This window comes from Vicugna pacos, unplaced genomic scaffold (genome assembly GCF_048564905.1).
Source record: "Vicugna pacos unplaced genomic scaffold, VicPac4 scaffold_20, whole genome shotgun sequence".
Classification (NCBI taxonomy): Eukaryota; Metazoa; Chordata; class Mammalia; order Artiodactyla; family Camelidae; genus Vicugna; species Vicugna pacos.
Window position 1 is genome coordinate 10,788,488 of NW_027328741.1, and position 14,534 is coordinate 10,803,021.

At 32.3% G+C, this 14,534-nt stretch overlaps 1 long non-coding RNA gene across 1 annotated transcript; it reads left to right on the forward strand.

The window, feature by feature from the left end:
• Window positions 1-5,839: 5,839 nt before the first annotated feature.
• On the forward strand, window positions 5,840-7,624 carry LOC140694126 (uncharacterized). The gene is made up of 2 exons (XR_012069880.1): window positions 5,840-6,003; window positions 7,342-7,624. It is a non-coding gene; the product is annotated as an uncharacterized lncRNA (long non-coding RNA).
• Window positions 7,625-14,534: the final 6,910 nt, after the last annotated feature.

Below are 14,534 nucleotides of genomic sequence, written 5' to 3' on the forward strand. Positions count from 1 at the left end.
TCCTAGGCCCTCTATTCTGTTCCATTGGTCAACATGCCTGTATCTGTACCAATATCATGTCATTTTGATTATTCTAACCATGCAATAGTTTATGGAGTCATGGTGGTTTATTCCTCCAGACTCTTTCTTTTTCTTTAATATTGCTTTGGGAATTATGTATCTTTTATGAATCTATGTATATCTTAGGATCATTTGTTTCAGTCCTAAAAAGAAATATTTTGCATAATTTGATAGGAAATCACATTTAGTCTGTGGATTGCCTTGGGCAGTATGGCCATTTTATCAATATTGTTTCTTCCATTACAAGATCATTGGATATCTTTCCAATTCTTCAAATCTTTTTTGATTTCCTCAATGTTTTCTTGTTCTCCATGTATAAGCCATTCACCTCTTTGATCAGATTTATTCTTAAGCATTTTATAGTTTTGGGTGCAGTTATAGAAGCGGTTGCTTCTATACTTTGTTTTCCTGTTGATTCAATGTTAGTGTAAAGAAATGCAATTGGTTTTTGTACATTACTATGGGTACCTTGCCCAGTTCCCTTTTCAGCCTAAGCAAATTTTTGTGAAGATTTTACACTTTTCTATGTATAGTGTCATGTCTGCATATCGTGACAATTTTACCTCTTCTTTTACAGTCTGAAATTTTACTTCTTTTTCTTGCCTGATCATTGTGGCTAGGACTTCCAAGACTATATTGAATTGAAATTGTGAGAATGGGCAACCTTGACTTGTCTCAGGTTTTTGTGGGAAGGGTTTCAGTTTTTCACCACTGAGTATTTTGCTGGCTATATGTTTGTCATTAATAGCTTTCATAATGTTGAGATATGGTCCCTCTATTCCCACTGTGATAAGAACTTTTATTGCAAAAAGGGGTTAAATTTTATCAAATACTTTCTCTGCATCTACTGAGATGATCATGTAGTTTTTTGTCCTCTCTGTTGTTGATATGGTGTATAACAGTTGATTGATTGATTTGTATATGTTAAACCATCCTTGTATTCCTGGGGTGAAAGTAACTTGACCATGGTGCATGATCTTTTTTTACATGCTGTTGGATTCTGTTTGTTAATAGTTTCTTAAGGACATTTACATCTAGGTTTATCAATGATATTGGCCTAAAATTTTCTCTTGGGGAAGTGTCTTTGTCTGGTTTTGATACCATGTTGATGGCCTTATGGTGTGAGTTTGGGAGTACTCTCCGTATCAATCTTTTGGGAGAGATTGAGGAAGACTGGTATGGATTTTTCTTTGTATGTTTGGTCAAATTCCACAGTGAAGTTACTTGGGTCTGAATTTTGTTTTCAGAGATTTTTTTTTTTTATTTATAATGCCTTTCCATTTCTGGTGATCTGTCTGTTCAAATGGTCAATTTCTTCTCGATGCAATAATGGTTGGCTAATGTTCCCAGAAACTTCTCCATGTCTCCTTGGATATTCAGTTTGTTTCCATGCAGTTTTTCATGGTATTCCCTTATGATATTATGCAAATTTATTGTACTCTTTGTAGTTTCTCCATTTTCATTTCTTATGTTATTTGTGTTCTTTCTCTTTTCTTATTGGTGAGCCTGTCCAGAGTTTTGTCAATTTTGTTTACTATTTCAAAAAAGAGTTTTAATGATTTTTTCTATTTTTTAATTTGCATTTCAATTCTTCCTTGATCTTTCTCATTTCCCTCTTTCTGCTGACTTTTGGTTTTGTTTGCTCTTCTTTTCATGATTAGTTTACATAGAATGTTAGATTATTTATTTGAAATTGCTCTTCTACTTTGAGGAGGAACTTGTCACTCTGAACTTCCCTCTTAAGCCTGCTTTAACTGTATTCCATAGACTTTGATTAGTGTTTTGTCATATTTCTCGAGATTTTTTTTTCATTTCTTCTTTTACTTCTTCACCTCCCCCCTTATTTTAGTACCATGTTGTTTAATCTACACACTGTCATTTTTCTCCCTGTTTTTCTGTGATTGATTTCTAGGTTCATGGTATTATACTCAGAAAAGATGCTTGAAATTATTTTTATCTTCTTAATATTGTTGAGGCTTCTTCTGTGCCTGAGTACATAAACTATCCTAGGAAATGTTCCATGTGCACTGGAAAAGAAAGTATATTCTGTTTTGGGAAGAAGTACTGTTTTGAAAATATCAACCATCATCAATTATTTTTTTGTAACATTTAGTATCTTTGTTCCCTTGTTAACTTTCTTTCTGTAAGCCCAGTCTAGTAATGGTAATGGGGAGTCATAGTCTACTTCTGTGAGTGTGTTCCCATCGATTTCTCCATTTTTATCTATTAGTATTTGCTTTATGTATTAAGGTGCTCCTATATTGAGTGCATATATCTTAATGAGTATAATACCTTCATTTTGTATTGCTTCTTTAATCATTATATCATGTCCCTGTTTATCTTTCTCTATGGTCTTTGGTGTAAAGTCTATTTTGTGTGAAGTCAGTACTGCTAGTCCTGCTTTCTTGTCATGTCCATTTGCATGGAATATATTTTTCCATCTTCTGAATTTCAATTGATGTGTGTTCCTCTTTCTAAAGTGGGTCTCTAGAATGCTTCATAATGTAGGGTCTTGTTATATTATCCCACATGACAATATATATCTTTTGATTGAACCACTTAGTGTATTAACTTTTGCAACAATTATTCGGAGACTGGTGTTTATTTCCATTTTGAACTTCTTTTTCCAGTTGACTTGGTATTTCCTTTTTTTCATTTCTTTTTCTTTTTGTGGCTTTATAAGTTTTCTTTAATTATCTTGGTTTCTTTTTGGCTTTGTGACTTCATTTTAAGCTGTTGACTTATGGTTACCATGTTTTGCATGTATATTGACCTGTTGCTACATTTGTTTATTTTAACTGATAGGAATACAAACTCTATCCCATTCTACAGAGAACAGAAACAAGAAGAAAATACTCTGTATTGTCTTGTTTCACTTTCTGACCCTTAAACATTTTCATGTCCTGTTTTACAACATCATGTTTAATCTGTTGTAAATCATTGCAGCTATTGCCTTTCTAATTATGCCTTTCTCCCTTCTGTAGTATCCTGCTTCTTTTTTTTTTTTTTAGGGTAAACCTTTCATTATTTCTTTTTCTGTTGCAAAATTCTTTTAGTATTTGATTTTGTGGAAGTTATTTATCTCTCCTTCTATTCTAAAGGATAGCCTTGCTAGATAAATTATCTTAGATTACAGCTTTCTTTCATTCAGGACTTTGAATATGTCTTGTCACTGCCTTCTGCCACTTGTATTTGCGTAGGAAACGTGTTTACAAATAAATATATATAATTATATATATATGTAAAGAATACTAGAAATGAAGTTAACAAATAAGGAGAAAACTTTTACATTAAAAAATAAAAAACATCTATGAAGGAAATTAAAATTGATCCAAAGAAATGAAAAGATCTCTTATGTTAATGATGTGAAACAATGTGGTTGAAACAACCATACTACACAAAGCAATCTACATTTCGTGTGATTCATGTCAAAACACCCATGAGATTTTCCATTTAATAGAACAGATAATTTCAAAATTTGTATGTATTCACAAAGACCATGTGTTGCGAAAATAATCTTGAAAATAGTGTATTAAATCTAATGGTGTAAATTTCTATGATGTCAAACAGCCCTACAAACTTTAGTAATTTAAACAACATGATACTGGCTCAAAAACAGACGCCAATCAATAGAAGAGAGTAGAGCAACCAGATATAATCCCTCACACATCTGATCAATTAACCCATGAAAAATGAAGCAAGTGTATAAAGAAAGTGTATAAAAGAAAAGACATTCTCCTCAATAAGTAGTGCTGGGGTGATTGAACATGTAAAAGATAGATTAGAATAGCTCCACAAATTGTATACAATCCATAAGCACAGAATATCTTTCTAATTATTTTGTTTACTTATATTTCTTGCCCCTGCAATTTATTGATCTATGTTTATTTATTTTATATCAATTATCAAATGTATTCCTATTTTATTCTTTTTTGTATAAATATATACACAATTGTTTTCCTAATTTCCCTTTCTGACAATATGTTGTTACTATATAAAAATGTAACGGATATTTGTATATTGATTTTGTATTCTGCAAGTTTACTAAGTTTGTTCATTATTTCTAACAGTCACTGGAGGAGTATATGGACTTTTCCATCTATGTATAATTATGTCAACTGTAAAAATTTTACTGCTTTTTTGCAAGTTGGATACCTTTTATATTTTGTATTGACTAGTTGTTCTGGCTAGGACTTCTTGTAGTGTAATTTAGGACAAGTGAGAATGAGCTAATTTTTCTTATTCCTGGACCAGAGGAAAACCTACCTGAATGTTTACATTGAACTTAATGATAGACATGGGTTTTTCATAAATTGTTTTTATTATGTTTAGTTACATTCTGTCTAAAGTGAATTTGTTAAGAATATTTTTATAAAAAATTAAGATCAGATCTGTCAATAATTTTCCTACATATTTTGAGATTTTTATTTTTGAATTCTCTGTGTTTTAAGGGATGGTATGACATATATTGATTTGCATACATTAAATAATATTTATGAATCAGGACTAAATGCAACTTAACTATAGTTTCTAATACTTATATTATGCATGATTTCATGTTGCTAATGTTGATTTAGAATGGAATATACACATACTGAAGGAAAAATTTACATTGTGGCTTGAGTTTATATTTATTTATTTAAAATTTTATCTCTCATTTTGAATTTGGCTTATCCTTAATGGAATTTATTTATAAATACAGAATATAACTTTTGGTAGAACTTGATTTACTACAGTTAACTGATACAAAATATAGCTATTGTTTAAAATAAGTGAACAAATCACTTGCCTCAAAATGTCATATTTTGCTAACAATGCCAACTGTTTCAGGTCTGAGAAACATAATGGTTCCTAGAATGCATAACATGGTCTTTTCCACCCCAACCTACATATACTGTTATTTCTCTGTTTTTTGATTGTTTGTTTGCCCCTTAATGGCATCAATGCTTATAGAACCCAGGATCTTGTGCATAAGTGTATTTATCAACATCATTTTGGAAAACATAACAGAAGCCACAAGAGTATGGATTATAAAGATGACAAGAAAATTTATTCTTCTAAGGACTTAAAACCTCTGAGTGAAAGAATGGCAAAAATAAACATTTGTAAATATACAATAAGGTTGGCTCTTTTGTAATTTTAAAGTAGAATATTAAATTACAATTGTTTTAAATATAGCACTGAATTAGAATTTAAAACAAAAATTCCCCCCTTTGGGATTTCTTAAATTTGATTGATTATATTAATCTCATTTTATTTCAGAAATATTTACCATTTATTTATAAACATACCAGATAAACTGATATTTATTCTGCCCATGTTTTGAATATAGAGCTACTTATTGTAAAGTACACAGATAAATAAATACTTCCATTTCCAAATCAAATTATGTTTCACTTTAATTACAAATTATAATAAAATAGTTATACATTCTCTGAACAGGTTTTACACAAATTTCACTTTAAATTCCAAAACTTAAAATTTATTTTATATATTTTTGGCATTATTTATACTCTGTTCACAAATCAGGTATAAATTTCTGTATAAAAGAATGGAGATTTGTTTTATTTCACAGACACTAAAATTAAATTATTTAAAAAGATTTTGTGGGGATAATATTTGCAGATAACACTATAAAAATAAGCATCCTATATATTTCAATTTAACTGGATGAATGAGAAGTAAACACTGGCTGAATGTTACACTTGAGTTTCTAGGAGACCAGGCATTTTGTGATGTCACAGCTTCTCAGGGTGAGAAACATTGTGACAGCCTAGCAGTTTATCTGTGCAGGCCTGCCAAAGCAGCATTTGAAGCTGCAGTGCTCAAAATTATGCAGATTAGAAAAGTGGCTGTAGAAAAAGTTATTTGAAATGGCACATATTTCTTCAGAAATTCAAGATGTGTCTCGTAAAGATGGACCAACTGGTTCAGGAAACTCCGGTAGATCTCTATTGTGTGATCAAACATTCTCTGGGGACTTGGATTTGAGGTCTATGATTGAAGAAATTGCTTTTCAGACTTTGTCTGAAGAATCCTTGATAAAAAGACCATGTTACACACTTTGTGCCTCTGAACCAGATGAAGATAATGATTTTTGTTCTCTGACATTTCTAATAAAACACTCGAAAATGGCTGGGAGTGACCAATTTAAATCCATCTGGTGGGATGATAATGGAACTTCCATAGTGATTGATGAAGATGTCTTTAAGAAGGAAGTTTTGGAAAAAAATACCCTTTTTATAATATTTGAAACTGGAAGTATGAAAAGTTTACTTAGACTGCTTAACCTTTATGGGTTTAGTAAAGTGCAGCAGAATTTTCAAAGATCTGCCTGTCTAGCTGACTTTCTGGCAAAAGAAAAGATGTCTCTGTTTTAAGCAACATATTCAGTAATTTTAGTTACCACGTGTTAACTTATATATAAAATTTTATTTTATATATCAATCTATGGTAATATAAATGTAAAGCTCGATTTTGAAAATTGTATAAAACTCCAAAGTTAAATCCTTTATTTTTTCTAAAAAAAGAGGACAGTGCCATAAGTATTCAAGATTATAAGAAACTTTGCTTGGAACTACGAATCTTAACAGAAATCTAAATAAATGTATTAAAGCTGCTTTTGAAAATTGGCATTCACCATTACTGCAAATGCTAACTTCTTAAATTTGATGTCTATACTTTTAAAGTGTGTATTTTCCAAATAAGGAATATCAAAATATCGTCAGCTGTGCATAGTAAACATGAAATAAGAGGTTTTATACATTACACTTATTGTATTTTGGTTTAAAATATTACTAAAATATTTCTCCTTTGGTTTTAGCTGCAGTTCTATCAAAATCCAAATTTTAAATGAGGCTTTCTCCCACTTTTTGTGAGAATAAAAAGAAGGGTTGTGATTACAAATGCCTCTCTGATATCTTCATTGGTTGAAGATTTCAAAAAGAATCACTTTAAAGGAGGGGGTAATATGGATAATTATAATTCTGTTTTTGTGGCTGACACTAGTGGTGAAAGTGCATTTTTACATTCTGCAAATTTAAACATGCCTCTAATAAGAAAGCCCTCAACTAGCCACATAATTGGAGATACCATTACCCTGATCAGAGGTGATATTTCTCCTCCATCATCAATGTCATTTAGACCACCAGAACAAATTGCAGTGTATCAAAGTGCTCTTTTAAATTGGTTGACCACTGTCCACGGGCACTCTCAAAGCAGCTACACTGAAGCAAATGGTCGTGTTGTGAACTTCATTACAACTACAACTTCTATTTCCAGGACAGCATCTTGTCTCCCATACAGAGCAATTATTTTGGACTGATGGTGGAACCTTGTAACTTTCCAAATAGATATCACAACATATCTGCCAATGAAGGTCGTTTTTCTAAACTTCAACTAGGGAGCAACGCACGGTTTCCCATGCCAGTGAGAGCTGATACATCAGCCACCTCTCTTTCAAGGCCAACTCATCAGCCATCTTCAGTTTATAAACGTCATTCTAATTACAACTTATCTGCCAGAGGACTACCATATTATGTAGAATAAAAAAGATTAAAATTGATGTTGGCAAATGTCGACAAATATCTGCAATTTTGTTATTTGAAAAATTAACATAGTTGTGTACCTTCATTTTATTTATTTTCTTTTTAAATAGAGTTAAGAGTTAAACGGGAGACAAAGATACCATTTAAAAAAAGATATTTGATTGATATGATCATTTGATGGAAAATAATGGGAGTAAATTTTAGTGCTTTCTTGTAAGAAAGAAGAGAAAATGGAAGAATTTGGAAAAACACTAAAACATGGAGAGAGGGAAAAGTACTAAATGGTTTCTAGTTCATCGTGGAAAGTATTAAAAGAGTTAAGTTAAGATAGGTTGCAACAGGAGATTAATGCAGGAACCAGCCCAGGGATCATTTCTCTATTATGTCATCCCTGGAGTCATAAAGGTCACATGATGTAGTCTCAGATGGCACATTCAGCATGTGGTAGAATTTAAGAAGTAATTTTATCTATGGTCTTCTTTGTGCTGTTATCAAAGCATTCTAATTGGTGCTTTCATTTCCTGCCCTCAAGAGTCTACTATATTTTCTAGTCAATAGTTTATGTTGCATTTATCTTCCAGCGAAAGAAAAGCTTAAGTCTTCAGGGTGGCATTTAATATCTTTCTAAATCTAAGCACACAAGCTCAAATTAGTTTAGTCATTTCTTTATAAATCTGGCATCTGATTACCTTGGCATATCTTTAAGTTTCACTGTATCTGGAGATATATCCAGGCAAATGATTGTCAACTATTTCAGCTGCAAACTCACCACTTTTGCTCCAGCTCATCCTTGGACTTTGGGTGTCCTCCTTTTACCTACTTAGACTTTCCGAGTCTCAGCACAGAAACCACCTCTTCCAGATGTTTCCTGTCTATCCCCCTTTCCTTGTCTAACTTGGATACCAGCACAGTAAGCACAGCACATGCCACAGGATGCATTTTAATATTTAGTCAATGAGAAATACATGTTGACTTTAAGCAAAATCTACTTTCCAGAAACAACAAAACTTTTATGGTTTTCAAACTATTTCATTACGGTCTTTACTCTTCACCACAAACTAGCTCTTTTCATAGACCAAGGACTAGTCACTCAAGACAGTAAGTGGAGGTAGGTACAAGATACAGGTATTATTTTCTCCTTAATTCATGCCTCCAGAGGCCTAAAGCATTCCATTCTCATTTGCTGGATTTTTTCCTGTCTCTTCATCACCCACCCACCCCAAAATAGCTGATTCTCTTCCCCATACCAATAACTATACTGCCTTTAATTAATTTACTTCTTAGAATTAGAGCTTTCTCCAGAAGAGAAATTGTCATTGCAAACATTTAATATAGGTTTATACACACCACATAATTTGTGCCCCTTCTAACCTTCACAATGGAAGTATCTAAGTGGTACTAGCCCCTTGGTTATGGTGGTGGTATCCAGTAACCAAATTGCAATCTATAATGTGTGGACAAGAAGGAGGTGTGGGTGGTAGAATAAAAAATATGTCCGAATGCAAGAATACCAAATTTCTGCAGATATTATGAAATATAAAATATTCATGGAAGGCTTTGACAATTTCCCATTAATCTAAAATAATAGGTATAGCATTTTCAGAGTGTGAAATGCTCTGAAATGCTGGAAAATTTGTAGTCAATGTCAGGGAACCTAAGACTTCTGCTCACAATCTTGCAGCCAGTGTCATCTGATAAGACTGGAATGGCAAATATGAGTCCTTAATATGTGTCACCAATTGTGAAGAAAGCATTTTATAATCTGGAGAATGGGCAAATTGGCCAGGGTATACTCTAGCAACATCCCACCAATATGACCTTTACCAAGAGAAGAAATGAGCCCACTTGCAGCAGGAGAACTCTTTCTGGAGAGCAGTGGTTGTTCCTACAACAGAAACGCCAAGATTTTAAGTTTGTCAGCTCATCTCTGATGGTGGCTATGTTGTTGCTTACATTAGCAGTCTGGGGTTCAGATGGGCTGGTTCAGCAGCAAGTTTCCAGCTCTCTTGTCAGAGAATGGGTCTTACCGTGAACATCTTAACAAGGTTCTATACTGATAAGTCACAAGCTACAGTTTACTTTCAAAATTAAAAATCCTAAAGGAGAATATTGTTTGTTTGTCCATTTGTAGTTTTCTACCTGGGAGAAGCTAGACTATTGACTAAAGTACAAAAGTTGACTGTTGCATTGAAAACTATTCTCTGAGCTCTGCCCACTGAATTCTTCCCACTAAATACTACAAATCTGTCTACCACTGTGTGTTTGTGTGAAGATGGATTGTTAGGCAGTAACTAAGTTTGTCTTATTTGAATCATCAGTGAATTATTCCCCTGCATCTGGCAGATTCTCTGTGAATTAAGAGATTTATTGAGCCACCAGATTTTCTTCAGATCAGGGAGAGGTAGATTATATTTCTCCCACAATACTAATTGTTAACTTTACATTGAATCTCAAGCTGATGCTAGGGACAAGCCACTGAACCCTGGAATTGGACTGAGGCATATACATTCCCCATTCCCCAGAGCCCAGTGCAGGACTGTGTCACCTTTTTAATTTAAGCTTATGTCTAAGTATTTTTGCTTTAAATTCTGATTGTTGGCACAACTTATTTTGGCTTTGAACACCCGTTGACTAATTTATAGAGACTGAAACTCTGACTTATTCCCGTTCATCTAGAAATTGCAATAACCTTCCTTTCCTTGGACTACCTGTAATAGAGTGAGCATAGTCATCATTTTGAAAGCAGTCCTCAGTCCTAATAATGCAGAACCTTTACACTTCTTTGCCCAGGACTTGAGCAAGAATGTTTGTTGTGGATCTCAGGGATTATCCTCACATCCCCTAATGCAAACATGAGAAAACTTCACATCTTTATCCAAAATCAAGCTTTTGTCAGTATTGCATTCCCATTGCAAAACAGTTAACAATTGTAGGAGTTCTGAGATTTTACCATGCTGAGATTTTTAGCAACCTAGCATGTTCATTTCCTACAGATGCTGTCGGGGAGATGAGACCACGGTTCAGAGACAGTGAACTTTATCACTCACAGCAAGAGCAGCCAGTTTTAAATTTGTATCCATTCCCTAATCTCAGATGAATACACACAGGGAAATTTTGATGCCTATAGAAGCAGTGGGCTGTTTACATGAAGAAAGTTTAAGGCATGGTTAAACACTAATTTTATTTTTATCTTTATGTATAATTTATTAGAATCACTTATTTATTAGTATCTTTACCTAGGATAAGTATACCATGACTCAAGTTTACTTGCTACAAAAACAATCATGAGAAATGACATGGGAAAAAATGGCCATTGAATTTTCATTTTTCCTTTTGCATTTATTGATGTTTAATTGGCATAAAACATTGTGTAAGTTTTGGTGCACAGGATAGTGATTTGATTTACACGTATCATGAAATAACTATCATGGCAACTTTAGGGAGAATTCATTATTTCTTTTAGATACAATTTTAAAGAAATACAATTTGTCTTTTTGTTGCGATGTGAAAACATATGGTCTACACTCTTATCAACATTCATATAGAACATAAAGCAGTATTAATTATAATTTTCATGTTACTATGGGGCATCCCTAGAACACGTTTATTTTACGGCTGGAGATTTGGAGCTTTCAAGTGTATTAATCAAATTCTCATTTACCAACCCCTGCCTCTGTTAACTACAAATCTATTTTTTCTATAAGTATGTTTCTTTGTTTTTGAAGTGTACTTTAATCTATAACACTGTCTTAGTTTCTCTTACACAACATACTGTTTGCTATTTTTATTACATTTCCAACTGATCACCAGAATATATCTAGTATGGATATGTTGCTATTTAAAGATATTTCATTCTTATTGACTACTCCCCATACAGTAAGTTTCTTGTCCCTGACTCATTTTATTTGCAACTGGAAATTTTTCTCTCTTCATTATCCTCAACTTTTTCTTTTCCTCACCCCATTTCCCTCTTTCTTGTGAAAAACCTGTTTCTTTCTATATCTATATTTGCTTCTCAGTGTTGTTATGTCCATTTGTTTTAAATTCTAATTATAAGTAAAATCATTCAAGAATTGTCATTCAATTTCTGAGATATTTCACTTAGCCTATTACCTTCTTGGTCTACCCATTTGCTGCAAATGACAAGAACTTATTCTTTTTAGAGCTGAGTAATAACCCATTGTATTTTATGTGTGTGTGTGCATATATATATATTTATAAAATGCCTATATATAGTGTGTGTATATATATACATAAATATAGATAAATCTGTAATTAAGCTGTGTAGATATATATAGTATAAACACACATCTTCTTTATTCATCATCTATTGATGTGCAATTAATTTGCTTCTATATCCTGTCTATTGTGAATAATGCTGCAATGAATATATGGTTGAATATATCTTTTCTAATTAGTGTTTTTATTTTCTTGGAATAAGTATCCAGTTATGGAAATGTTGGATAATATTTCATTTTTAATTTTTAGATAAAGCTCCATGTTGTCTTCCACAGTGGCAGCACATATATACATTCACTCCAGCAGTGCATCAGGGTCGTTTTTCTTACATCCTCACCAATAGTTAAGTTTGTTTTCTTTTTGATAATAGTCGTTCTGACAGGAGTGACATAAAATCTCACTGTGTTATGGACTTGCATTTTTCTGATGTTTAGTGATGTTGATGGGGTTCATATGCTTGTTGGTTACATTTACCCCACTGTAAATTCATGTTTTGTAATGGGCTAAGTGACCATAACTGTCTGATTTCATTTTCAGGCTTTCTTTGTTTTTCATTATTCTGTTTGTTCTGTGCCACTACCATATTCTTTTCATTACTGTTTCTTGTATTATAGTTTAAAATCAGGGACAGTGATACATCCTCTTCGTTCTTTGTCAAAGTTGTTAGTGTTTTTAGTTTGTTTTCCTTTCTTTCTTATTTTTTTAGTGATTTCAACTCTTTTGTGTTTACATGTAAATCTTAGAATTATTTTTTGTAAGTGTCTGAAAATGCCCTTGCTAGTTTGATAGGCACTGATTTTAATTGATGTATTTTCTTGGCTTGTTCTGTCATTTAAACAATATTTTTTCCTAATCTATGAACACAGTATATCCTTTCATGTGTTTGCATTATCTTCAATTTCTTTTGTAAATACATTATAGTTTCCTGAGTACAGGTATTTTACCTCCTTGGTTGGATACATTTCTTGATTTTTTTTGTAATGCAACTGTAAATGAGACAGTTCCCCCAATTTCCCTATCTGTTAGCTTCTTGTTAGTGTGTAGAAATGCAAGATTTCTGTATGTTAATTTTACATTCTGAAATTTTACCAAATGCATTGATAAACCCCAGTAGTTTTGTGGTGTCTTCTTTAGGATTTCTGTTTAAAGTATTTCATCTACAAACAGATTCTTTTACTGCTTTTCTGAAATAGCTATATTGTATTTACTTTTATTTTGGAAAGCTATGTGTAGAATTTCCAATACTATACTGAATAACAGTGGTAAGAGTGAGCATTCTTGTCTTCTTCCTGCACTTATTGGAGATGCTTTCAGTTTTTAATCAGTGAGTGTCATATTAACTGAGTTCTTGTCATGTATGACCTTGACTGTGTTGAGGTATGTTTCCTCATGCCCACTTTGAGGAGAAATATAAGCATAAATAGATGCTGAATTTGTCAATATATTTTATGACTCTTTTGAGGTGACCATACAGTATTTATTTTTCAATTTGTTAGTTGGGTGTATCATATTGATTAATTTGTGGGTAATGTATCACTTTTGCATCCCTGGAATAAAAGAGACTTAAACATACTGTATAATCCTCTTAATCTATTGTTTGCTTTGCTAACATTTTAGTGATGATTTTTGCATCTATGCTTATCAGTAGTATCTAACCTGTACTTTTATTAGGTATTTGTTCCAGTTTTAGTAGTAGTGTGATACAGTAATTTGGGGTAGGAAGCCTTCCTTCCTCTGCAAATTTTTGGAATTCTCTGAGAAGCATAGGTGATAGCTCTTCTCTAAATGTTTGGAAGAAGTCACCTGAGAAGCTGTCTAGTCTTGGAATTTTGTTTCTTTGGAGATTCTGTATAATTACTTATTCAATTTCATTAGTGAAAATCTGTTAATATTTTCTATTTCTCATTCCATCCTGGAATTTTGGTCTTTCTAATAAATTGTCCATTTCTTCAAGGGATTCCAATTTTATGTCATATAATTTGTTGTATCATCTTATGATGCTTTGTGTTACTTTGATATAAGCTGTAACTTCTCATTTATTTTGGATCTTTTTTATCTGTACTCTTTTTTGCTCATGAGTCTTGTTAAACTTTATCAGTTATATTTATCTTTCAAAAGCCATTATGTAGTTTGTTTAGATGTTTCTATTTTTAACCTTTATTTTATTTATTTATGTTTCTACCTTTCTGCTGTCTTTCCTTCTACTAACAAGTTCATTTATTATTTTGCTACATCGTTGTTTGTAAGATTATGTTATAAGAGAGAGATGTTTCTTATTTGTATAAGTGGGATTATTTTGCTATAAGCATCCCTATTAATACTGCTTTTGCTATACTCCATGGACTTTGTTTTTGTTGTCATATTTCTTTATGTATTTTATCTTTGATTTATGCAGCAATCCATTTGTTGTTTTATATTGTATGATTTATCCTCCACATTTTACAATTTTTCTCAGGTTTTTCCTTTTAGTAAACTTCAGTTCTCATAGAAGCCGTATGTTTCTTCACAAAGCAAGGAGAAAAATAATAAAATTTATACAAAATTCTGAATGACCAAAATTTTCTAGTTATCTTTGAAAAATGAACAAAACTGTGTGTATTATCCTCCCTGACTTTAGAACTTACTACAAAGCTACAGTAATCAAAACATCAAAATATATCACTAAAGAGTCACATAGATCAATGGAAC